The sequence below is a fragment of the Oryctolagus cuniculus genome, chromosome 12 (genome assembly GCF_051225735.1).
Source record: "Oryctolagus cuniculus isolate XC-2025 breed Fujian yellow rabbit chromosome 12, ASM5122573v1, whole genome shotgun sequence".
Taxonomy (NCBI): Eukaryota; Metazoa; Chordata; class Mammalia; order Lagomorpha; family Leporidae; genus Oryctolagus; species Oryctolagus cuniculus.
This window is the reverse complement of record NC_142878.1, coordinates 94,447,312-94,473,590: the sequence shown is the minus strand read 5'-3', so window position 1 is coordinate 94,473,590 and position 26,279 is coordinate 94,447,312. Positions and strand designations below refer to the sequence as shown.

Genomic DNA, 26,279 nt, shown 5'->3' with positions numbered 1-26,279 from the left:
CTCCTCCCTCTCCTATTGACATGGAATGCCTTACATAGCTAGGGTGAACATTTAACCCGCTTGGCCCTAGGTGTTCATACACTTCAACTCTGTGTAATTATTAATATGCCCTTTTTATGACCAAGCTTATGTCAGAACAACAAATTATGTATTCACCTAATATTGAGAGTCATCAAATTGATTTCTATTTTCTTCTCTATTAGGCAGTTCTTGAGGGGCAGAAATATTTATTTTGTATATCATTTATTTATTCAACTAAATGACTGACTGTCAAGATGCTGAGCTTTAGTGTCAAAGCAAATATGTTTCTAGACCCCATGAAGTTTACAGTCTGCCAAGAAAGAGCAATCTACCCAAAGAATATTGTTTAACATAGTAAATGCTGGTGTGAAGTCAGTGGATAAAGATTTAAGCATTCTTAATCTAGCACCAACTCTAATCCCATGATCTCTAATTGAGAGAGGTAATCAGAAACACAGAACTCCATGTTACCCAGTTATTTCTTTGAATTTCTGCTTAAAAAATAAAACATATCAAACAACACACAAATACCTAGGAGTGCATAATATTTATATACTATCTTGATATTAAAAATAAGAAAAAATAACCATGAAATAATAGCAACTTTGAATCTCCTTTGTTTTCTAGACAAGTTATAATCCTATGTGGTTCTTTACAGTAAATTATTACAGTAAATAATTACAGTAAATTATTTTTGTAGGTACTCTTCATCTCTCTCACATTTTTTCCCTTTGAGAAATCAGATTTTAAAAACTGAGACCCAAGACAAAAGAAAGATTTTTAAACTAGTATTATATGTTAATTGGCTCTCTAAAAAGATTTATTTATTTATTTGAAAGTCAAAGTTACACAGAGTAGAAGGGGAGAGAGAGAGAGAGACAGAGAGAGAGACATCTTGCATCTTTTGGTTCACTCACCAATTGGTCACAATGGCTGGAGCTGTACTGATCCGATGCCAGCAGCCAGGAGCTTCTTCTGGGTCTCCCACACAGATGCAGCTGCCCAAGGACTTGGGCCATCTTCCACCACTTTCCCTGGCCATAGCAGAGAGTTGGATCAAAAGCAGAGTAGCCGGGTCTCAACCTCCACCCATATGGAATGTCAATGCTGGTGGTAGCTTTACCTGCTATGCCACAGTGCTGGGCCCTTGATTGGCCTTTAACTTAGACTTTTTAATGATATTAAAAAACACCATGTTTTTCTAAGCTCTTTCCATTCAGTTTCTACTTTGTAAACTCCAGATAATACTGTCCCCAGAATTAATCTAAGGTATAAATGGTATGATATAAGGCATTTAACCCCTTAACCTGTCTCCTTGAATACTCAGCTATGTTAGCTCTGTGTCCATTCTTCTGTCTCTGTACTAGATGAATAAAAAGACAGTGTAAAATGATTTGAAAAGAACTATGAGGGGTGGGCGCTGTGGGGCTGCTGCCAATTGGGGAGTGAACCAGCAGATGGAAAACCTCTCTCTCTCTTTCTCTCTGCCTCTCCTTCTCTGTAACTCTGACTTCCAAATAAATAAATAAATCTTAAAAGAACTATAAACATCAATAAAACACAAATGAAAATTGTATTCTCAAAACTGGATATTAAACCATGCCTTCTACACCTCTGTTAAAAGTTACATTCTATCATAGTCATTTATGATTTCTAGGGCCAAAGTAGTAAATAAGATTTTTCTGGAAGAGACAGAGGTTATGAGGGAGCCAGGATTTGGGGTCAGTTAGCAGCAGTGAGTGTCACTCTTTAAGATTTGACTCAGGAAAGGAAGAACAGCGACTGATCCTTGAGATTTTGGGGTGGGAAGAAAAGGAAGGAGGGACTTAACAAAAGCAAATGCCCTCTGGTTGTGGACACCCACCCCAGACTGCAGCCCTTGGGGAGGGCCAGCTGGTGTCTCTAGGGATGCTGCAACCTGGACTCCATTTCCCAGAGTTCCCAGGAGCTCCGACGTATTCTGCCTTCTGAACGCCTGTGCACATGCGCGTGCTAGTGCCAGTCCCTGGGGCTCTGAGTTGGACCAGAGGGAGTTCATTCCCTGATCAGGGTCAGCCCTGGGGGCTGTGCTGCTCCTTCTCTGGCATTTACTACATCTCCTGCTCTGCACGTGCAATCCCAGGCAGTTTCTGAGTGCTCACCCTGAGCCTGCCTCCTGCTGCTTCTTCCCACATGCCAGGGACTCTCTTCCCTGCACTCCCCACTTTGCTCCCCATGTGTCCAGAAGAAAGGGTACCTGCTCCCGGGACTTTCTGCTGCAGGTTTGGTGTGCAGGAAGGGGCAGGGATGTGTGTGGGAGAAGGGTGGGTGCCTGGGTGCCAGAGATCATGGCAGTTTCCCCCAAGGTCAGGGTTGGGACCCGGGCTGTTCTGTCTCCCACCTCTGCTTCCCAGGTTCCCAGCGCCTGGACTCTCTCCTGCAGAACCTCACCCAAACTGTCCCTAATGTGCATTACAAGAGAGAGAGGGCAGCGTTCTGGGAACCTGCACACGCAGGGAAGGAATGTGGAAAGACTCCCGCTCTCCACAGTTAAATAAGCCGGGTTCCCACTGTGGGTGGTCTCAGAATGCAGTCTGGCCAGGCCTCTTGATGTTTCCTGGGCTGATTCCTGCAGGGTGGGGCTGGATGGCCTTCAGCAGGGAGCCTGGGGCAGCAGAGGGGTGGGAAGGAGGATCTGACTAGGATCTGCCCCACTGTTCTCATCCTGCACCTCATCTTCCTGGTGGGGTCCCCACGGACACACCTGCCGGGTGTGGCCCTGAGTGTTCAGCTTTTTCCCAGAGGGAGCAGTGTGAAGTGTGAATAGCTGCTTTGTGCATTGATCCCTCTCAAGTATTAATTATCATATTTTTCCAATCTGGAAGTTGAAGCTGTTACAGACACCTGGGGTGGGAAAACTCCCTTCTTTCAAACAGGCACAGAGACAGTGGAGGATCTAAGGAGTTTATATTAATGGCCCTAGGCTCAGCTGGAATGATTTCCTGAGAATTGAGCATCAAATTCAAGTTTCTTAGCTGTTACAGCATTGGTGAGTTTAAATGGCAGCCTACATGACTTAGGACCACATTTCCAATGGTCAGTGGGTCCAGTATGTTTGTAAAAGAGATGCCAGGGACAGATTTATTAGGACAGATTTATGACTGGAGTTTACAGAAGCAGAACTTAGGACATCATCCCTCCCTAGACAAGATTTCAGTGGGCAGCTGTTTCACTCGTTAATTGTGAGCATCCACTTTTAAAGGTTTGTGTTGGATGGGGTACACTTCTCTTTCTTTGATGATTTATTTGGCTGCTTTTCATTTTCTGTCTTCAGCTATTTCTTCTCCTGTTAGCAAGGCTGTCAACTGTTTTTACCTGCCGCTGATCCCTTTGCAAAGTGAGAAGGGAACTAAAATTAATGCAAGTCTACTGTGTTGTCAATAACTGGAGCTACTTTTTTAAAGATTTATTTATTCATTTGAAAGAGTTACACAGAGAGGAGAGAGAGAGAGAGAGAGAGAGAGAGAGAGAGAGATGTCTTCCATCCGATGGTTCACTCCCCAATTGGCAGCAACAGCTGGAGCTGTGCCAGTCTGAAGCCAGTAGCCAAGAGCTTCTTCTGGGATGAAGCTGTTTTTTAAAATAATTGTTTATTTATTTGAGAGGCAGAGTTACAGAGTGGCAGAAGCATATCTCGATGGCTGGAGCTGTTTGGATCCAAAACCAGAAGCCAGGAGCTTTTTCCAGGTCTCATAGGTGGGTGCAGGAGATGAGGGATTTGGGCCATCTTCGACTGTTTTCCCAGGCCACAGCAGAGAGCTGGATGGGAAGTGCAGCAGCCAGGATCCCAACCGGCACTCATATGGGATGCTGACACTGCAGGCAGTAGCTTTACCCACTATGCAACAGTGCTGCCCACTAACTGGAGCTCTTTTAATCTGAGTTTGCATAAAATGAAGAATTACAGCATCATAAATACAGATAAGTAACAGTTTTCCTCTGCCCAGTACTTTACAGTTACCCAGTGATCCACTGAGAATCTTACATTCCACACTGTGTAATTAAGAAGGCCAGTTACTTGTCTTATTTTGGGTTCTGTGTTTAAACCCATGGCATTTTTGACATGGGAGGATATTAGTTCTACAATTTCATAGAGACTGGTCTGTGGAAGCATCTATAGAAGTTATAACTTTGAGAGTGGTAAGAAAGAAGAGGGGAAGAAATAAGTGCCCCTTTCCCCCAAAGAGATGTCCACAAGTGGAGTAGAAGATGTGCCCTTGAAAACTATGGCTGACTTTCTGGGACAAACTGTGTTTGAGTGCTTCACATGTTCTGATAGAAAGGTGTTGCCACCAGGTTATTACTATATTTATTTAGTTAGTTTTTAAAGATTTATTTATTTATTTGAAAATCAGAGTTACACAGAGAGAGAAGGAGAGGCAGAGAGAGAGAGAGAGAGAGAGAGAGAGAGAGGTCTTCCATCAGGTTCATTTCCCCAATGGCTTCATCATTGTGAACTTTGCTCAGTTCCTGACCTATACCTTTCCTTTAACCTAGTACTTTGCCATGTAGTAGCCCATGAAAACTGCAGACTGCATAAATGAATGAATACTTTGAGGGTTGTGATTTCTTAGAGGAACATCATGAGACAGAAGGAATAAAACAAAACAAAAGCATCCTCCGTATATAGAAGGTATACTGTTTTTGCAAGCCACAGAGAAGAGGAAGAAGAAGGAAAGTAGTGAGACTGGAAAGTTTGTGGCAAAGGTAATAGGCACTGGTCAAGAATTTAACAAGCCCATTAGGAAAACATTAAGGTTTCCTTACTTCCATGTAGACTCTGCCCTCTAATGGTGTACAGGGTCCTCTAAACCCACTTGTTGCACAAATGAAAACCCAAGCATTGTCTTCTCCCACAGATAGAGTCTGTTATTGGTTTTGATTTACATTTCCCTAATGGCTAGTGATATTGGGCATGTTCATATATGTCTCGACCATTTAGATTTCTTCTGAGAAACATCTATTCTGATCATTGCCCATTTCTTAACTGTACATTTTGCTTCTTGTTTGGAGTTTTTCCAGTTCTATATATGTATGTTCTGGCTATCAATCTTTTGTCATATTCAGAGTTTTCAATGTTTTCTGCCATTCTGTCCATTGTATCTTCACTCTGTTGATTACTTTGTTGTTATGCTCAAATTTGTATATTTTATTTTTGTTACTTGTGCTTTTGGAATCTTACCCAAAACTGTTGTCTATGCTAATGTTTTACAGTTTCTCATATGTTTACTTAGTTTTTGGTTTTATATTTAGACTTTTAATTCACCTTGAGTTGCTTTTACATAGTGTATGAGGTGTTGGGGCGTATTTTCAGGCTTCTACATATGGATAATCACTTTCCTTTAAACCATTTGCTAAAGGGATTCTTCTTTATCCTGTTTGTTTTATTTCCTTTGTTAAATAGGAGTTGCCTGTAGAAAAGTCGGTTTATTTCAGCTGCCTATTCTTTTCCATTGAACTATGTGTCTGTTTTTCCAATAGTGCTAACACTGCTTCTATTTTCTTAAGATTTATTTATTTATTTGAAAGGCCAGATGCTTCTTCCAAGTCTCTGATGTGGGTGCCAGCACCCAAGAACATGGGCCATCTTCCACCGATTTCCCAGGTGCATTAGTGGGGAGCTAGATTGGAAGTGGAGCACCTGGTTTCCTAGCAGCAACATATGGGATGCATGCGCAGCAGGTCAAGGCTTTAACCCACTACACCACAACACCAAACCCTTCCTTATTTATTTCTGCTGTGATCTTTCATTATTCACTTTTTTCTACTGCCCTGCAGCTTGACTCATTCCTGTTTTTTTCTGGGTCCTGGAGGATGGTAGTAGGTTGCTTCTGGGATATCTTTTTTTGTGTTAGTAGACACTTGGTAAGCTAAAATCATAGTTTTTAGTTTCTATATTTCTCTGCTAATTGTGAGGACCTTCTAGATGACAGCAGAAAATGCTGGCAGAAATGAGGATATATTAATTTGCTAAGAAAATACCACAGAGAATATGATTTAAATCATGGAATTTTACTTCTCAGAGTTGTGAGGTTGAAAATATCAGATCAAGGTCCTAATAGGCTCAATTTTTCCAGAAGCCTTTCTCTGATGTGACAGACACATCTATCATTTGATCTGCTTAAAAGCACTTTCTTCAGGTAGAGTCATGTTGGTGGTTAGCACTTCAGTGTTTGAGTTTTAGGGAGGCACATTTCAGTCCATAACAGCAAAAGGGGCCCTATGGTCTACTTCAATGACAGCCATCTCTGTGGAGGACAGAAAGTTTGAAATCAGCGTTAGGATTTCTCACAGTATTACTGTCAGTGCTATCTCCATCAAATGTGCATTCATGTACACACAAACAAAACACAGCCTGATGGTTGTGTACAGGTAACATCAATATAATAATCCATAAGATGGCCTATTAGCAGACATTAAAAAGAGAATTAGAAAGAATGACAACAAAATCTGCAGTTACCTACATTTATGTATATATGTATGATATTCAGTACTTATAGTTGCCAAAAGGTGAATACTGATGTGTGGGAATAAAAGCTAAACCTTACCTTGCAATATTGCAGCCTAGTCTACATGAAAGATGTCTTCCTAAAACCTTTCACTGGGCCCACTCTGTGGCATAGTAGAGTAAGCATCCACCTGCAGCACAGCATCCCACATGGGCACCAGTTTGAGTCCCTGCTTCTGCACTTCCAATCCAGCTCTTTGCTAATGGCCTAGGAAAGCAGTGGAATATGCCCTGAGTGCTTGGGCCCCTGCACCCATGTGAGAGACCTGGAGGAAGCTGCTGACTCCTGGCTTCTGGCACCTGGCTTCAGATCGGCTCAGCTCCAGCCATTCTGGCCATTTAGGGGTGAACCAGTGGATAGAAGACCTCTCTTTCTCTTCCTCTCTATATCTGTAACTCTGCCTCACAATAAATAAATACATTTTTTAAAAACCTTTCACATTTTAAATTTCTTAATTTTTTAAAGATTTATTTATTTATTTATTTACAAGTCGAGTTACAAACAGAGAGGAGAGCCAGAGAGAAAGAGAGAGGTCTTCCATCTGATGTTCACTCCCTAATTGATTGCAACTGCCAGAGCTGTGCTGATCCAAAGCCAGGAGCCAGGAGCTAGTTCTAGGTCTCCCAGGTGGGTACAGGGGCCCAAGGACTTGGGCCATTTTCTACTACTTTCCCAGGCCATAGCAGAGAGCAGGATCAGAAGTGGAGCATCTGAGTATTGAACCGGCCCCCATATGGGATGCTGGCACTTCAGGCCAGGGTGTTAGCCTGCTCCACCACAGCACCAGTCCAACATTTTAAATTTCTGATACTCTAAAGTAGCACAGGGCTGCATTACATATAGGAAAGATGCATTTAAAAATTATAAATCTAGTGCATTTTAGCAGAAGTTTTAACAAATACTTCTGATTTTCTCAGCATTATGTACTAAATAAATGACATAATGAGTCACTGTCAGATTTTTAGCTCTTTGACAGCCACTTATAATATTTAACAGCTTTTTGAAATTTATTGCTAGTGTGTTTTTCTCAACATATGCACTGGATTTTACCAGTTTAGTGAACATGGAGTTGCCTATTATAGGATTTACATTTTAATGGGTTTTCATGGCACATGTAATCAACATCTGCAAAGCCTCTAAAACACATCAATAATAACATGAATCAGGTTTTTTTCTTAAAGATTTATTTATTTATTTGAAAGAGTTGCACAAATAGAGGAGAGGTAGAGAGAGAGAGACAGGCAGACAGACAGACAGAGACAGAGAGGTCTTCCATCTGCTGGTTTACTCCCAGTTGGCCACAATGGCTGGTCTGTGTCGATCCGAAGCCAGGAGCTTCTTCCGGGTCTCTCACATGTGTGCAAGGCCCCAAGGACTTGGGCCAACTTCTGCTTTCCCAGGCCATAGCAGAGAGCTGGTTCAGAAGTGGAGCAGCCACGACTTGAACTGGCACCCATATGGCTTGCCAGCACTGCAGGCAGCAACTTTATCTGCTATGCCACAGCGCCAGCCATGCATTGCATCTTTTTAAGATGATATGGATCTAAGTTCATGAGAAATTATTAGCATAGTGGGAACTGATAGATATGGATGAAGCAGGATGGACTTGTTAGGAATGGTGATGTTAATTTTCTCATAAAATAAATAAATAAGAAATTAAATATGGTCAGACATAAATGAAGACTAAATTTTATTAGTGGTGATCCAGAAAACATTGATCTCAGGTCTTTTTCTTCTAGTGTTAAGTGAACAAATTTCATGTAATTTATATATACAGATTTAAGAGCAAACTGATAACATCCTACCCTATCTTCCCTTGGTCTCATATTTCCAACTCCCTCCTTCTTGTTTTATTTTCTTTTAATTTTTACATCTGCATGTTTTGATTTTATTTTAGAATCGCAAGCTTTAGCCCTCTACAAAATAAAGAATTCAGGAAAGTAGTAGCAGAAATATCAATGAGTACAGAAAAGTGCTATGAACAATACTCAAATCTCAAAATGTCAATTTAACTCCTATGCTACTTTTTGTTGTCTATATATTAATTACCACCAGTCAGAGAAAACATATGGTATTTGTCTTTTGGAGACTGGCTTCTTTCATGAAGCATAATTGTTTCCAGTTCATCCATTTAGTTACAAAAGATAGGATTTTATTCTCAATTATGGCTGAATAGTATTTTACACTGTATATATAGCTCATATTCTTTTTCCAATCACCAGTTGATGGACATCTGGGTTGATTACATGTTAGCTATTGTGAATTGAGCTGTAATAAACAAGAGGGTACAGATAACTCATGCCTATGCATATTCTATTTCATTTCATGTGGATAAATTCCCAGGAGTCAGATGGCAGGATCATATGGTATGTTTGTTTTCAGATTTCTGAGGAACTTTTATACTGCCTTCCATAATGGCTGTACTAGCTTCATTCCCACCAACAGTGGGTTAGGGTACCTTTTTCTCTACCTCTCCACCAGCCTTTATTGTTTGTTGACTTTTTCAAAAGAATTATTTATTTGAAAGGTGGAGTTACAGAGAAGGAGAGGCAGAGGCAGAGGCAGAGAGACATAAGTATTTTATCTGCTTGTTTATTCTCCATATGGCCCAATCAGAAGCCAGAGTTAGGAGCATCTCCCTGGTCACCCAAGTGGGTACAGGGACCCAGGCACTTGGGCCATCCTCCACTGCCCTCCCAGTCCAGAGCAGAAAGCTGGACTGGAAGAGGAGCAACCGGGACCAGAACTGGCACCCATATGGGATGCCAGCTCCACAGGTGGAGGATCAACCCAGTGTGCCAAGGCACTGGCCCTCATCAGAGATATTTTCTATAGTTCACTTTCTCCACTGTATCTTTTTCTAGTTTAAAAATTAAGGTGATGCAGGATTAATAGAAGGAGTTTGAGAGGATTGTCTCTCTTTCAACTGTTTTGAAAAGTTTGAGAAGAATTGGAATTAGTTCTTTAAAAGTCCTGTAGAATTCAATAGTGAGGCTGTCTGATCCTGGACTTTTCTTTGTTGGGAGGGTCTTTATTACTCATCCAATCTCTGTCTTGGTTTTTGATTTGTTTAGCTTTTCTATGTGTCTTCATGACTCAATTTTGGTATATTGTGTATGTCCAGGAATCTGTTGATTTTTCCTCTAGGTTTTCCAATTTGTTAGCCATCACAACAGATGCCCACATCCTATATTGCAGTGCTAATCTGAGTTTTGGGTACTCCACTTCCAAATCAGTTTCATGTTAATATCCCTGGGACGCAATGGATGATAGCTCAAATTCTTTCATTCCTGTCATCTAATTTGGAGAACTGTAACTTAAATGGGGACTTGAGAACCTGGTCTTGCACAGTTGTAGCCATATAGAAAGTGAACCAGCAGATGGGAGATCTCTCTGCTTCTCTTTCCTTCTTTCTTTGTCTCTGTGTCTCTCTGCCCTTTTTTTATCATATTAAAATATTTAATTACTTATTTGAAAGAGTTACAGAGAGAGGGAGAGACAGAAATCTTCCACCACCTAATTCATTTTTGAGATGACTTTAATAGCCAGAGTGTGGCCAGGTTGAAGCCAGGAGCTTTTCCTCCGATGTGCGTGGCAGCATCCCAGGCACTTGGACCATCTTTCACTGCTTTTTCAGTCCATTGGTAAGGAGCTGGATCAGAAATGGAATAGCTGGTACTTGAACTGGTGCACATACAGGATGCCAATGTAACAGATAGCAGCTTTGTCCACTGCACCACAACCACCAGCTCCTCTTTCTGCCTTTCCAATAAATAAATCTTTTGAGAAAGAACTTAAGGTAGTAAAAGTCATCATGACTGAGCAATGGCAAATTTATTGAAGTGATCTACTTTCTAAAAGATCTATTTAAGAATTTGAAAGGGAGCACTAGAAAGAGAGAGTGGGAGAGATTTATCTTCCTCCTGGTTTGTTCACTCCTCAAATGGCTGCAATGACTGTGGCTAGGCCAGACTGATATCAGGAGCCAGGGGCTTCTTCCAGGTCTCTCACATGGGTGCAGGAGCCCCAATATTTGAGTCATCCTGTGCTGCTTTTCCAGACACGTTAGCAGGGAACTGGATCAGTTTGGAGCATTAATGTCTATGATACTCTCCTTGCAGTTAAAGGATTTAGAATCCATTTCAATTATGGGTGGGCCAAGTACAACAGCTTCCAATTGTCCAAGGTTTGGATTAAATGGGTTCTGAGAAATCTTGTTAAAATAGTTATTAATCATAACTCTCAGTTTAAGCTTTTCTTACCAAATTTTCATGTTTGCTGATGTTTATATCTATGGGAAAATTGGGTCCCTGGATTGCAACCAATGAAAGCATCCAGACTAACAGTAATAAGGTCAACAGTCAGCAGAATGATGTCCAGCTGAACTGAAATAGCTTTTCTTATTTGGTAGAGGGGTTACCTCCTGCATTATACTGACATACTGACATAGACAGTAGATATTGGAGCCTGTCCCTCTGCCAAATGGAGAATGCCACATTTTGGTCCATCATATATATATTTATATATTATAATAGATATTATATTATATATTTCTATATATAATATAGAATTACATATAATTATTATAAATATATAATTATTTTATATAATTTATTTATATATAAATATATAATTATTTCTGATCCAGCTCCTTACCAATGGATTGAAAAAGCAGTGAAAGATGGTCCAAGTGCCTGGGTTGCTGCCACACACATCGGAGGAGAAGCTCCTGGCTTCAACCTGGCCACACTCTGGCTATTGAAGTCATCTCAATAATATATATATTATATACATATAGTACATATAATAAATTACATAATATTATCTGTTTATAATTATTATATTATATAATATATTATAAATTATAATATATTTTATATATGAATATATTTATATACATGCATATATAAGTAAATGTAAATATATATATATAAAGAATTTATTTATTTGACAGGTGTACTTACAGACAGTGAGAGGAAGAGACAGAGAGAAAGGTCTTCCATATGCTCATTCACTCCCCTAATGACTGCAATGTCTGGAGCTGGGCCAATCTGAGCTAGGAGCTTCCAGGTCTCCCACATTTTGGCAGGGACCAAAGCACTTGGAACAGCTTCTACTGCTTTCCCAGGCTATTGCAGAGAGCTGGATGGGAAAAGGAGAAATGGGGACTAGAACTGGTACACATATGGGGTACCAGCACTGCAGGTAAAGGATTACACCACTGCACCACAGTGCTGGCCCCAGTCTATCCTTTATTAAGGAGATCTCAGTAATCATGTTCAGGTATTGCTGTCTTATATTCAAGGCCAAAGTCCTAGCAGACAACATGGTTTGGAGAATTGTAAGCACAAGGTGTGTAGGAGACTTCATTTCTCATACAGCACAGTTAACAAGATTCCAAGAGGGGAAATTACTTGCATCATAGTCTTTGAGAACTAATGGACATAACAGGTGATCTAAAGAATTTAGAAGGTTTGTGAGCCCCTAGAGTGAAAAAGTCACTGGGAGCACAAAGACAGTGCCTAGAGTTTATTTTGATGGATTTTACCCCTTTCATTGGAGGGAGGCCCAAAGAAGCTGGACTGATTTGTAAACCTCAGAAGTGTCTTTTCAAGGTGAAGGCAAACTGAGACTGAGGGGTTTTTGGAAAAACTTTGAACAAAACACATTTGCCACACTTGGTTAAGACACATCATTTATCTGTTGATTTTCATCAGATCTTTTAACATTAGGTATAAGGTACAGTGGACATGGTGGATGGCATATAGCAATATGATTTTAGTAATATATCATGAGGTGCTTTTTTTTTCTTTACTGGATTTAGCAGGTAAAATTGGGCTACCTAATGGGATATAGCTGGAATAATCACCTTTTTGTTAAATAAATCTGAGGTAATTAATGTTAGTGTATGAAGACATTGAGTTCTTTTATTGGGCCTTCTTGGTTATTTTAATCTGGGATCTGCGAATTCTGATTTTCTCTAGGCAAGTTGTAACAGAAAAACTTTATTTTATTCCTCATCATGTTGGACCAACTCTACTGCTTCTGAGATTTTTTTAGTACATCTGACAATTGGAAATTTAGACAATAGTATAGTTAAAATGAGATGTACCAAGTAAAGTATTTATTTTTATTCTGATACATACATATTCTTCTAAAATTCCTATTGAGTATCCTTGTTAAATTTAGTTGCATCCCAGGTTAAGACTTATTGGAGGCAGGTGCCATGGCTCAATAGGCTAATCCTCCACCTGCGGTGCAGGCACACTGAGTTCTAGTCCTGGTGGGAGCACCAGATTCTGTCCCAGTTGCTCCTCTTCCAGTCCAGCTCTCTGCTATGGCCCAGGAATGCAGTGGAGGATGGCCCAAGTGCTTGGGCCCTGCACCTGCATGGGAGACCAGGAGGAAGCACCTGGCTCCTGGCTTTGGATCAGCACAGTGTGCCCGCCGCAGCACACTGGCCGCAGTGGCCACTGGGGGTAAACCAACAGAAAAAGGAAGACCTTTCTCTCTGTCTCTCTCTCTCTCTCACTGTCCACTCTGCCTGTCAAAATAAAAAATAATTTTTATAAAAAGACATATTAGAGCCACTGTAGTGATTATACCCATGAAACTTTGTTAATAAATGCAAATAGAACCTGGGAAAATTGATGTATATCTTATGCTGTAGAGACTTAAGATTGTACATCTTTTTTATCTTTTTTAATTATGTAATTTAAAAACAAATTTTAGATTTTTTTTTGACTTTACTAAGCCACAGCTCTGGCCCCATTAATATGTCTTAACAATGTTTTTTTTTTTTTTTCTCTCAGACTTATCTCTATTGTTTCAGTTAACTGCATGCCTTTTCTTTACATTCAGATTCTCTCAGCTGCCAAAGCTTATTCATCTTAATTCTGTTGTTCCTATATCCCTCCCTTTTATTCTGTCCCTAGGCTAATTGAGGTCATGATTCTCCATTCCTTCTGTGTGGTGTCACAGTAGCCTTTAAGTGTTCTTTTTCTCTTCTGATTTCTAAAGAAATTATGTATTCCCCCAGTTTAGATATTTTAATAATTCATTGTAAAACAAAGGTTAAACGTTCTTAATTTGACAAGAATTTTTGGGGCCAGCAGTGTGGCATAGTGGGAAGAGCCACCACTTGCAGTGCTGGCATCTCATATAGATCCAGATCTCTGCTATAGCCTGGGAAAGCAGTAGAAGATGGCCCAAGTCCTGGGCCCCTGCACCCATGTGGGAGACCTGGAAGAAGCTCCTTTCTCCTGACTTTGGATCGGTGCAACTCTGGCCATTGCAGCCAACTGGGGAGTGAACCAGTGGATGGAAGACCCCTCTCTCTTCTCTGCCTCTCTCTGTATAACTCTGACTTTCAAATAAATAAATAAATCTTTAAAAAAAGAATTTTTTCTAATTTTAGATTTGTTCTACTTCATTGCCACTTCAGGATGTGTGTAAGTAGTGCATATCCAGTTTTTCTATTTTGGATTTTTGGGATTTTGCATTAGCTCTGCTGTCTATTCATTTTTCTCGAGCATTGGTGATATATTCTCCTTACTTGTATTAAGAGAGAGGGCAATAGCCCTCATGTCTTTTTAGGTAAGTAAGACATATTAAAAACAGAGCATTAAGTATACATTCATAGTATTTTGACTTGTTCAATTGATTTTCCTGACCTCCCTTGGATATTCTTGGTCTCTGCTGTACAACTTTCTATACTCATTAATTCTTTGATATTCCCAAATCCAGAAAATGAATGATTCAACAGCTGTGTTCCTGTATTTGCTGGGACTCAGGGTAAGAAGCAAAGTGGAGGTGTTCAGGAATCTAAAGTTACATGCTACATAGCAAACCAAATCATTTCCTATACAAAGTGACTGGGAAATCCAGAATCTTTTGCACACTATATTGGATCCTGAACTATTACCGAACTATTCAGTAAGATTTTAATGTATTTCTTTTCCGTCTGTGTGTTTGTATTTCTAAATAAACTCTGCTGGGCTACTTAACATTAACATGTATTGCAGAATTCTTTCATCAGTTTTTACTTTTAAAAAGTTTCTCTTTCAGTTTTATGGGAGAGGGTAGAAGTTTTCTGCTATGTAACTGAAAATTCATTCATTCATTAAAGTTAAAAATATTTGTTGTAAATTGGCGGAATACTATTGATTCTCATGTGATTTGCATGAAACTAAATACATTCTCTATTTTGTTTTGCTTAACATTTTTGCATGTGTGGACTTCTTTTTTCCTTATTGCCCCAAATCCCTTTGTGTATTGGGATGGCAAATGAGTTTTACACTGGACATAACATGTTATTTTGGCAAAGAAGTACTTAGCCTTCCTGCTTCAAGTATTCAAATATTACATTAGAAATCAGTATATTTGTTTACTGTACAAATGTCCTTCATACAATTTTGTAATATTCTGGGATGGGAGAGGGAGCAGGAAATAGGAGGGTTATGGGTGGGAGGGAAGTTATGGGGGAGGGGAAGCCACTGTAATCCAAAAGCTGTACTTTGGAAATTTATATTTATTAAATAAAAGTTAAAGAATTTTGTAATCTTCACCTTCCTTTTTATTTAGTCCTTTTAAAAAAAGATTTATTAATTTTACTTGAAAGTCAGAGTTACACACACAGAGAAGGAGAGAGAGAGAGAGAGCAGTCTTCCAACTGCTGGTTCACTCCTCATTTGGCCACAATGGCTGGAGCTGTGCCAATCCAAAGCCAGGAGCCAGCAGCTTCTTTTGGGTCTCCTATGCAGGTGCAGGAGCCCAAGGGCCTGGGCCATCCTCTACTGCCAGATAGTAAGTCTTACTTGCCTAAAAAGCTGGATAGTAATTTGAGTAGCCAGGACTTGAACTGGCACCCATGTGGGATGTCGGCACTGCAAGCCACAGCTTTACTTGCTACGCCACAGCATCGGCCCCTTTATTCTTATGACTATTGCTACGCTATTGTAATTTATAATTTATAATGCTGAACAATTGAAACTGTCTTATTTACAATTGTAGGACTGGATATGGCAGTTTTACTTGAAGTAAAGTATGTAGCCTGTTTATTGTATGATTTTCAGAAAAGCATGCATTTATATATAACAGCAGATCTGTTAATCATTTAAAAGTGAATTATCATGATTATCCAGATGTAAAGAATGCAATATGTGGTAATGAGTTAGCAGTCACAGACATTTAGAATTAGAGGGATTTTAGAACCTTTTCAATACTGCAGTTTTTATGAAAAACTAATAATTTTTTTTTATTTGACAGGTAGAGTTATAGACAGTGAGAAAGACAGAAAGGTCTTCCTTCCATTGGTTCACTCCCCAAATGGCCACCAAAGTTGGAGCTGTGCCCATCCGAAGCCAGGAGTCAGGTGCTTTCTCCTGGTCTCCCATGCAGGTGCAGGGCCCAAGCACTTGGGCCATCCTCCGCTGCCTTCCCGGGCCATAGCAGAGAGCTGGACTGAAAGAGGAGTGAAAAAGAGACTACCTTGTTGAACACAGAAACTTGAGATTATATTTCTTGGTATTAATTTGCATCTTTAGGCTTATTGCCTAGTTTATGTCAATATCTCAATCTAATATTACTAATAATATCTTATACTTAGTGGTTCACTGTGTGCAAGACAATATTCTTTTGATTTTTTAAAAGATTTATTTATTTATTTGGAAGTCAGAGTTACACAGATAGTGAACAAGAGGAAGAGAGAGAGAGAGATGTCCTCCATCTGCTGGTTCACTCCCCAGATGGCCTAAAAGGTCAGAGATATGCCAATCTGAAGCCAGGAGCCAGGACCTCTTCAGGGTCTCCCATGCAGATTCAGGGGCCCAAGGACTTGGGCCAACTTCCTACTGCTCTCCCAGGCTCTAGCAGAGAGCTGGATGGAAAGTGGAGCAGCTGGGACTTGAACCGGCCTCCATATGGGATGCCCACACTGCATGCAGTGGCTTTTCTGGCTATACCACAGCACTGGCCTCAAGACAATGCTCTAAAATGATGCATTAATTATTCCCAAATATTCAAAAGTGGCATGGTACACATTTGAATGTGTTGTTTTGTACTAGTTGTAGAAACAGTTCAAAATATATTTATATTTAAAAATGTAAGCTTTGATCTAAAGTTTTACTTTCCATTAAGGTGCCTGTTTGGAAACTGAGAGATCATTGAAGTCTATCTTGAGTACAACTGATCTTATCCGAGCCTCCTTTATAACATGAGGATGCTAAATGCCAAGGCCCAGAGAAGTAAAGTGAATTGTTCAAGGTCACATAGGTAAGTTGTAGCAGGGATAATTCTGTATTAGAATTAGGTATCCTGATACATAGGCCACTGTTCTGTCAATTTAGTACTCCTTCTGGAGTTAAAGATTCTAAGGAGATTACTGATGCCATAGACAGGAGTGTCAATTGGTAAAGTCAACAACAGGAGTCACTGTGCACTTACTCCTCATGTGGGATCTCTGTCCTTAATGTGCTGTGCATTGAGATTTAATGCTATAACGAGTACTCAAACAATATATTTCACTTTGTGTTTCTATGGGGGTGCAAACTGTTGAAATCTTTACTTAATGCATACTAAACTGATCTTCTGTTAAAAAAAAAAAAAGAAATTATCAATTCCCAACTTGACTCTCACTGGGATTAAACATGACAATAGGTCTGATCTGATTTCATCATCATTTAAAACAAATCATCTATTATTTTTCACTTTATGTTTCTGTGTGGGAGCAAACTGTTGAAATCCTTACTTAATGTATACTAAGCTGATCTGTATATTAAGATAATCGAAAATGAATCTTGATGTGAATGGAAGGGGAGAGGGAGTGGGAAAGTGGAGGGTTGTGGGTGGGAGGGACGGTATGGGGGGGAAGCCATTGTAATCCATAAGTCGTACTTTGGAAATTTATATTCATTAAATAAAAGTTAAAAAAAAGATTCTAAGTTGTGGAAAATTAAGTTTGGAAATTTAGTGGTTGCTATGTTGTTATGGTGAGAAATTTCTGTGTATAGCTATGAGTTGCTTAAATTTTATTCAATATATTTTTCTAGTATGTTTGCTATTTATTTGAAATGTATAACAAATAGCTTCATCTATTTGCCAAAATAATTTTTTAAAGATTTATTTATATTATTTGAAAGTCAGAATTACACACAGAGAGAAGGAGAGGCAGAGAGAGTGGTCTTCCATTCACTGGTTCACTCCACAGTTGGCCTCCATGACTGGAGCTGTGCCAACTGGAAGGCAGGAGCCAGGAGCCTCTTCCTGGTCTCCTATGCAGGTGCAGGGGCCCAAGGACTTTGACCATTTTATAGTGCTTTCCCAGGCCATAGCAGACAGCTGGATAGGAAGTGGAGCAGCCAGGTCTTGAACTGATGCCCTTATGGAATACCAGCACTGCAGGTGGCAGCTTCACACACTATGCCACAGTGCCAGCCCTTGCCAAAAGAATTTATAGAAGCTATTACATATATACACTTAACAATTATTTAGTTACTTGACACGAACTATCCCTGCATATTTGAAAAATTTGAATGGTATCACTTGGGTTTTAAGAATGTTATATTTTAGGTCTCTTAATATTTTTAGTGATGATGTTTTAAAGGCCCTTTCTGTTTTATGAAAAATTATAAGGATTTTGTTATACAACAGCCATAGTATTACCACTTAAAGCAATAGATTAAATAACACTTTTAAATGAAGTCATTTAATACTGAATTCTAATACACTGGTATATTTTAAAGTGAGAAACCGGATTTCTTTCAGATAGTCTAAATAAGAATGGTAATCAAAATTGAAGACATCTACAGTTTTTAATCACTTGTTTTAAATATTGGTCATAAGGGTCCAATTTAGAGTTTTAATTTTAATTAGCTTTTGAAAGATTCAATATGGTTTATAGAAAGAATTCAGAGAACGTAATTATATACTCAACCTCCCTCCCTTCTTTTTCCTTCTTTGTCATTTTTTTAGCTTATGAAATGACATTTTCAGTTTACATTACATTAAAAAGGGTTGTTGAATCAAGGGCAAGTTTAACAGGCAAAAAGCAAAAGATCCTAATTTAGAGGGAATACAGACAATGGCTCTAAACAACATTTGAATATCACATCTAAACAATATTTAAAGAAATTAATAAATATTTTAATTTCTCCTACTAAAATGCTCAGAGAAAGTCTTTCATTATTTATCAAATATTAGTGCAAAAATATGGATTTAAATGATCCCAAAAAGTGATCAATTTTTGTGTAATAAAGTCCAATTTTTGTCAAGGCTTTTTGACAGTCTCACAGAAAACTTGTGTTTGTGAATGGGAAGAATAATATCAAAATGTCCATACTGCCAAAAGCAATTTGCAAATTCAATGCAATCCCAATCAACATACCAACGATGTTCTTCTCAGAGCTAGAAAAAATGATGCTAAAATTCATATAGAAACATGAGAGATGCTTAACATCTAAAGCAATATTATAAAGCAAAAAAAAAAAAGCTGGAGACATCACACCATATTTTAAGACATATTACAAGGGTCAGCACTATGACAAAGCAGGTAAAGTCACCGTCTGCAGTGCTGGCATCTCATATGGGTGCCAGTATGTTTCCCAGCTGTTCCACTTCTTATACCCCTCTCTGTTATAGCCTGAGAAAAAAGTAGAAAATGTCCAAAGTCTTTGGGCCCCTGCACCTGCATAGAGACCTGGAAGAGGCTCCCGACACTTGGATTCAGAACAACACAGCTCCGGCCATTGTGGCCATTTGGGGAGTAAACCAGTGGATGGAAGACCTCTCTCTCTCTGCCTCTACCTCTCTGTAACTCTGCCTTTCAAATAAATAAATAAACTGCAAAAAAAAAAAGAAGAAGAAGTGTTAGCAATGACATAATAACAGACACATAGTTCAATGGACAAGAATAGGTAGCATAGAAATAAACCCAAATTTCTACCAGCAACTCATATTTAACAAAGGAACTAAAATGAACTGGAGAAAGAAGAATCTCTTTCACAAGTGGTGCGGAGGAACTTGGTTATCCATATGTAGAAGCCTGAAAATAGACTCCAACATCTCTTACACTATGTGAAAGTGAACTCACAGTGAATTAAAAATCTAATCATAAGACCAAAACCCAAGTAAACATAGGGAAACTCTAAATATTGTCAACAGACAATAGCTTTTGGGTAAGATTCCAATAGCAATAGTAACAAAAATAAAAACAGAGACATTTGAGTATATCAAACTAAGATACTTCTTCACAACAAAGTAAACATTAGAGTGTAGATACAACGAACAGAATGGCAGGAAAAGTTAAAACTCTGAATGTTTACAGATTTCTAGAACATTTACATAAATTGGAAAAACTCCAAAAAATACAGTGAAGAAACAGGCAAGGATCTGAATAGACATTTCTCAGAAGAAATGTAAATGGTTAAAACATGTGAATATGCCCGATGTCACTAGCCATTATGTAAATATAAATCAGAACACAATATCAGTCTCCAAGACCTGTGGGAGAATACAATGCTCATGTTTTTGTGTGTGCAGCAAGTGGGGTTAGAGGACCCTGTTCACCTCTGGAGAGCAGAGTCTACAGGGGGGTAAAGAAGCCTTACTGCTTTCCTAATGGGCTTATTAAGTTCTCGACCAGTGCCTGTTAGTCTTGCCACAAACTTTCTGGTCTCACTACTTTCCTTCTTCTTCCTCTTCTCTGTGACTTGTAAAATAGTATACATTCTATACACTGTGGATACTTTTGATTTATTTTATTCCTTTGGTCTCTTATGAACTTCCTCCATGAAAGCACAGCCCTCAAAATACTCATTCATTTATGCAGTCTGCAGATTTCATGAGCTACTAAATTCCAAGTAGTATGTTAAAGGCAAGATCTAGGCCTAAGAGAAAAGTGGTCTGAATTCTGTGCCTAGAAGAGGATTTGGGACATAGTAGAACTTCAGTGAAGTGCTATGTGAATGGCATGCACTCAGTAAATGAGTAATCTAAAGCATACACTGCATTTAAGCAACACAGCAGCCCTACTCACCTCAGGTAGAGCAATTGAGAGGAATAATGTGAACAAAAATAAGACATCAATAAGTTGAATAATAACAGAGAAAAAACAAAATGAGATAGATGCCAACATTACTGACCTATTTTTGAGGATTTAAATTGATAGAGGGGCTGGCATTGTGGCTAAGTGTGGTAAGCTGCAATCTGTGAGGCCAGCATATCATGTGAGTTCCACTTTGAGTTTAGGAATCTCCACTTCCAATTTAGCTCACTGCTAAACACCTGGGAAACCAGCAGAAGATGGATGAAGGACTTGGGTCCTTGCCACTCACGTGGGAGACTTGGATGAAGCTCCTAACTTCAGCATGCCCCAGGCTCAACTATTGAAACTCTCTGGGGTGTGAGCCAGCAGATGAAAGCTATCTCTGTCTTTCCCTCTCTCTCTAAATCCACCTTTCAAATAAAAAAATATTTAATAAACAAATTATCTGATTTCAAAATACACAAAAACATGAACAATACTATATCATCTTTATGCCAAAATGATAAAAAATAACAAATGCCAGAGAGCATATGGGAAAAGAAAACCTTCATATATGGTGGGTGAAAACACAAATTAGTACAGATGTTATGGAGAACAGTATGGTCATTCCTTAAAAAGGATAAAAATTGGGGCCGGCGCTGTTGTGCAGTGGGTTAAAGCCCTGGCCTGAAGGGCCATGGACAGTTCATCTGAAGGGGCAAACAAGCTTTCACAACCTCTCCACTTACAGCTAAAAGGGTTTTTCCCTGTATGTGTTGTCCTGGGGACTATCGCATGAGAGTTTTTAAAAGATTTATTTATTTGTTTGAAAGTCAGAATTACAGAAAGCAAGAGTGAGATAGAGATCTTCCATCCACTGGTTCATTCCCTAAATGGCCACAATGGTCAAGGCTGGGCCAGGCTGAAACCTGGAGCCAGGATCTTCATCTGGGTCTCCCATGTGAGTACAGGGGACCAAGTACTGGGGCTATCTTCCACTGCTTTTCCAGGTTTATTAGCAGGGAGCTGGATCCAAAACAGAGCAGCCAGGACTTGAACTGGCACCCATAGGTGATGCAGGCTATTGCAGACAACACAGATGTGGTCCCACATGAGAAATTTTAAAGTAGGTCTTGTCACATCCTGGATAACTACAGATGGGACTTCTTATTCTGGAAGAGTCAATCTGAGAAAAGACTTTATCTGCTAAATGGGAAAACCCAGGGATGGAGTCAATGGGAGAGCCTGGTATCATCTGAGCTCACCATTGGCAGCTATGGGCTTTGTAAAAAGCACTGAGGTACAAGAGATATGACAGATGCTTTGGGCACCTGAGAACCCATCATCAGCTTTTGTCCTGAGGACATGGGCCGGCTGATATCTATACATGACTGTCTCTGAGGTAGGCACAGAAAAGTCAAAGTGAGCACCCTCTTTTTCATCAACTTCTGCCACTGTTTCACTCACATCTCTGTTTGGTGACCCAGCTGCACAAGGTATGTTTTTCCCTTGCAGTGTTACATTTAGGTGGATTCTTTGAAAGGGGTTGTCCTTAACACTTGGAGATGCTGGCTGCATTTACTGGCAGGATCGTTGGCTACAAAGGTGGGCATCAGCTGCAGGATGCAACACAATGATTGCATGAGCCTTGGGCAACTTGGAGGAGAGACACTGGGATGTTTTCTTCCTCTGAATGGTGCAGCAATGTGCAGCTTCACTGGATTGGAAAATGACTTGAGGTATTTTACTTGAAGTAGATGGTTAAATCAGATTGACAATAGGGTTCAAATTCTGTGTGGCTGTAAGGTAGAGTCAACAAAATGTGGAAATGAAAATACGATGTCCTCAGAGTCAGATTCTCTCCCTCTGACATGTCAGATACTTACGCAATGGGTCTGTTTTCAAGGTATTTTGTAAAATCAGACACCCAGTTGCAAGTCACTGACTTTTAGTGTCTTAAAAGTACTTTGCAGTTTTGCTCTAGAAATTCAAACTCTTCTGACCTTTGAGAAATTGTTTCCTCCATTACTTATGGCTATGCTGCATGCCATCTGCCCTCTCCTCATTCAGGTAGTTGCTCCACCTGCTCTATGCTGTGGGCACAGGCAGAGTTTGCAGCCAGCCAACCGGTGGAATGTGTGTGTGAGGCACTGGCCACTGAGCTGCTGCTTCCCAACCATGAGAATCTGCATCAGTGGTATGTGCTCCCAATCACCAGCAGCAGTGTGATCCACCAGCCTTGCCCAGAGTAATTCCACAGTCACCTGATTTAGTGCTGCCCTGGTCTTCACCACCCCTCTCCACTCATGCCCCACCATGGGCTAGGGGACTGTGCTGCATGAGGGGGTCTACTCAAGAGGCCTGGGGTCAGTGGTGACCCAGAGTGTTGTAGACAACCAGCCCAGCCTGAGGGAGGGAGACAACTAGTTCCTATAGTTCAACTCACAGTCAAGCTTACAAAAAGGATGCAGGTATACGTTTCTTTCTAATGAAGATAACATTGGGAAGGGATTGTGCTTAGCAGTTAAGATGCCATTTTGGGGGGATGGTGCTGCAGTTTAGTAGGTTAAGCCTCCGCCTGCAGCACTGACAACCCATATGGGTGTCAGTTTATGTCCTGATTGCTCCTCTTCTGATCCAGCTATCTGCTTAAGGCCTGGGAAAGTAGTTGAAGATGGCACAAGGGTTTGGGCCCCTGCATCCACATGGGAGACCTGAAGGAAGCTCCTGGCTCCTGGCATTTGATTGGCCCAGTTCTGGCCATTGCAGCTATTTGGAGAAAAACCCTAAGGATGGAAGACCTCTCTCTCTCTCTCTGCCTCCTAAATAAAGGAATAAATCTTTTTAAAAATATGCCATTTGGGAACAGTGTCCCACGTTGGAGTACTTGGGTTCACATCTTGGCTCCGGATGCTTACTCCACTCTCCTGCCAGCACAGACCCTGAGAGGCAGTGCTGACTGGTCAAGTAGTAGGGTTCCCCACTCATGTGGGAGCCTTGCATTCAGTTCCAGCTCCTAGCTTTAGGCTGACTAAGATCTACTTTGTTGGTGTTTGAGAAGTGAACCAACAGAAGAGAGCTCTGCTACTGTCTCTCCCTCTCAAGTAATTTTTTAAATGTTTTCTCATTGTAAAACAAGGCAGCATGGAAAACAAGAATATTGAAAGTTTCAAGAAAATCTATAATTCTATCATACAATTAACATTATGGGCATTGATTTCTACACATTAAATGATTGTCAGTATAAATTATTGCCCTACACTTTTTATAGACACTATTCAAAGAATATCCTCAAACTAATTCAATTAATTTAAAGGATTTATTAAATTATAGACTACATTAAATTTATGGATGAATTTTATCAAGCAATCATCCAATGTAAATGATTACCATATGTTTGCACTTTTGGGAATCATTCTATTGTGAATATTTTGGCATCAATATAATTTTGTTTAAAATTTCTTTATGAAGAAATATCTGGACTAGAAATCAATTGAATAGTATTTCATGGTTTTGTTACCTAATGACAAATTGCCTTCATTGAGGTTCATAATTATTTATTCTTTCAACACTAATGTTATGTGTTTATCAAATACAGTTATATTAAGATACATTTGGGGTTGGCACTGTGGCATAGCGGGTAAAGCTGCAGCCTGGCAGTGCTAGCATCCCAAATGGATGCCGGTTCAAGTCCCAGCTGCTCCACTTCTGAGCCAGCTCTCTGCTAAGGCCTGGGAAAGCACTGGAAGATGGTCCAAGTCCATGGGCCCCAGAACTCACATGGGGGACCCAGAAGAAGCTCCTGGCTCCTGGCTTTGGGTCGGTGCAGCTCTAGTCATTGCAGCCAATTGGGGAGTGAACCAGCAGATGGAAGACCTCTCTCCTTTCTGCCTCTTCTTCTCTCTGTGTAACTCTGGCTTTCAAATAAATAAATAAATAATTTTTAAAAAGATACGTTTGTTTGCAAACAATATGTGACATCAATACAACTACTTAAATTTTCTCATACAAGTAGTTTAATTTGGGGGCCTGAATTATGGCTGATTGGTTCTGTAGTCTAATGATATCTTTTAACCCAACTATTTTCCCCTTCAGTATGAATTTCAGTGTTATATATTACTAGAATTCTGAAAAAAATTCACAGGAACTTTTTAGGCATCATCTAAACATCATAATCTCCAAAGAGAAAAAATTATTGCAAACCATGATTTTCTAGAATTATTTCTTTGGATAATGCTACAATTTTATTGTAGCTTTAAATTAAGCACGTGAACACACACACACACACACACACACACACACCCATGTACCATACATACATTCACAAATGCACATACAAAATCAGCAAGTCTCCAATGCATTTACCAAAGTGCATCAATGTGCTAGTTTAAGATTACTGCCAAAGAATAGTCCCTTTCTTTAAATACCAATTTACTCTATTGATTTATTTTTGACCAAAAATGATGCAGTTTATTTACTGTTTTGAAAAAGAGGCAGGTATCATCACAAAGCACAAATGAGTGAATAAGTTACATTATCTATGGAATTAAATAAGAAATGGCTCACTCATCAAATTAAAAGGAATTGAATCTAGTTTGAGTTACCATGTCAAGCAAAATATGAAGTTTTACAAAAATTGAATGTATATAATTTCAAATAAATTTGAGTTGTATCTAAATGTGTACACTACAACATTAAGCATAAAGGCACAGATATTTAAATACCTTTATTTAGGAAAATGTGAATAGATAATAATAATAATTGCTAACATTTATTTTATACCAGGTGATGTTTCCAGAATTTTGTTTCCAGAAAAATGGAGGTAGCTCCTGTTATCTTAACTTTGAAGAAAATGCAACTGAGGCATGAAGAGGTTAGTAACTGGTTTGCCCAAGGATATATAATCATGAAGTGGCAAAGCCTTAGACTTGGCAAGATCTGAATGGCAGCCATTTTTTTTCACAAATTCAATGTTTGATCTATTTCATATATTCACTAAAAGGATTTACTATCAAATGATGCTTTCTGATAAAACCTATGAAAACTGCAGATGAGTATTGCTCCAAACAAAATACTTGAGGCTAGCATTAGGTGTAGCAGGTAAAGCCATCGTCTTTAAATTTAGCAAAGATATGCCTTGTTAGATGAGTGTACTTTGTGTAATTCTTCTTGTCAGTGTATACACTTTAGAAATTGATTACAGGGGCCAGTGCTGTGGCACAGCATGTTAAAACCCCAGCCTATGGTGCCAGTATCCCATATGGGTGCTGGTTTGAGTCCCAGTTACTCCACTTCTGATCTGGCTCCTTGCTAATGCACCTGGGAAAGCATCAGAGGATGGCTCAAGTCCTTGGGCCCCTGTACCCATGTGGGAGACCTGAGAAAAGCTTCCAGCTCTGGGCTTCAGCTCAGCTCAGCTCTGGCTTTTGCAGCCAATTGGGAAGTGAACCAGCAGATTGAAGACTTTTCTCTCTGTCTCTACCTCTCTATGTAACTGTCTTTCAAATAAATAAAAATAAATCTAGAAAAAAAGAAATTGATTACATCAGGCAACACATATGAACTTTTTTATAGAAAGATTGACCTTTAGAAAAATTTTAGACTTACAGAAAAAAAAGTGGTACAAATGTGAACTTTTGAATAAAAATCTATTTTTCATGAATGCATGGTGTTATAAAACACAGCAATAC

General features: G+C 39.4%; 1 long non-coding RNA gene across 1 annotated transcript in view; it reads left to right on the top strand.

The window, feature by feature from the left end:
• The window catches only part of LOC149123171 (uncharacterized), a 97,583-nt gene extending 72,087 nt beyond the window's left edge, over nucleotides 1-25,496 (top strand). The window contains exons 3-4 of the long non-coding RNA XR_016218575.1: nucleotides 16,707-16,841; nucleotides 25,375-25,496. This is a non-coding gene — a long non-coding RNA (uncharacterized LOC149123171). The remainder of the gene's footprint in view (nucleotides 1-16,706; nucleotides 16,842-25,374) is intronic.
• The last annotated feature ends 783 nt before the right edge of the window (nucleotides 25,497-26,279 follow it).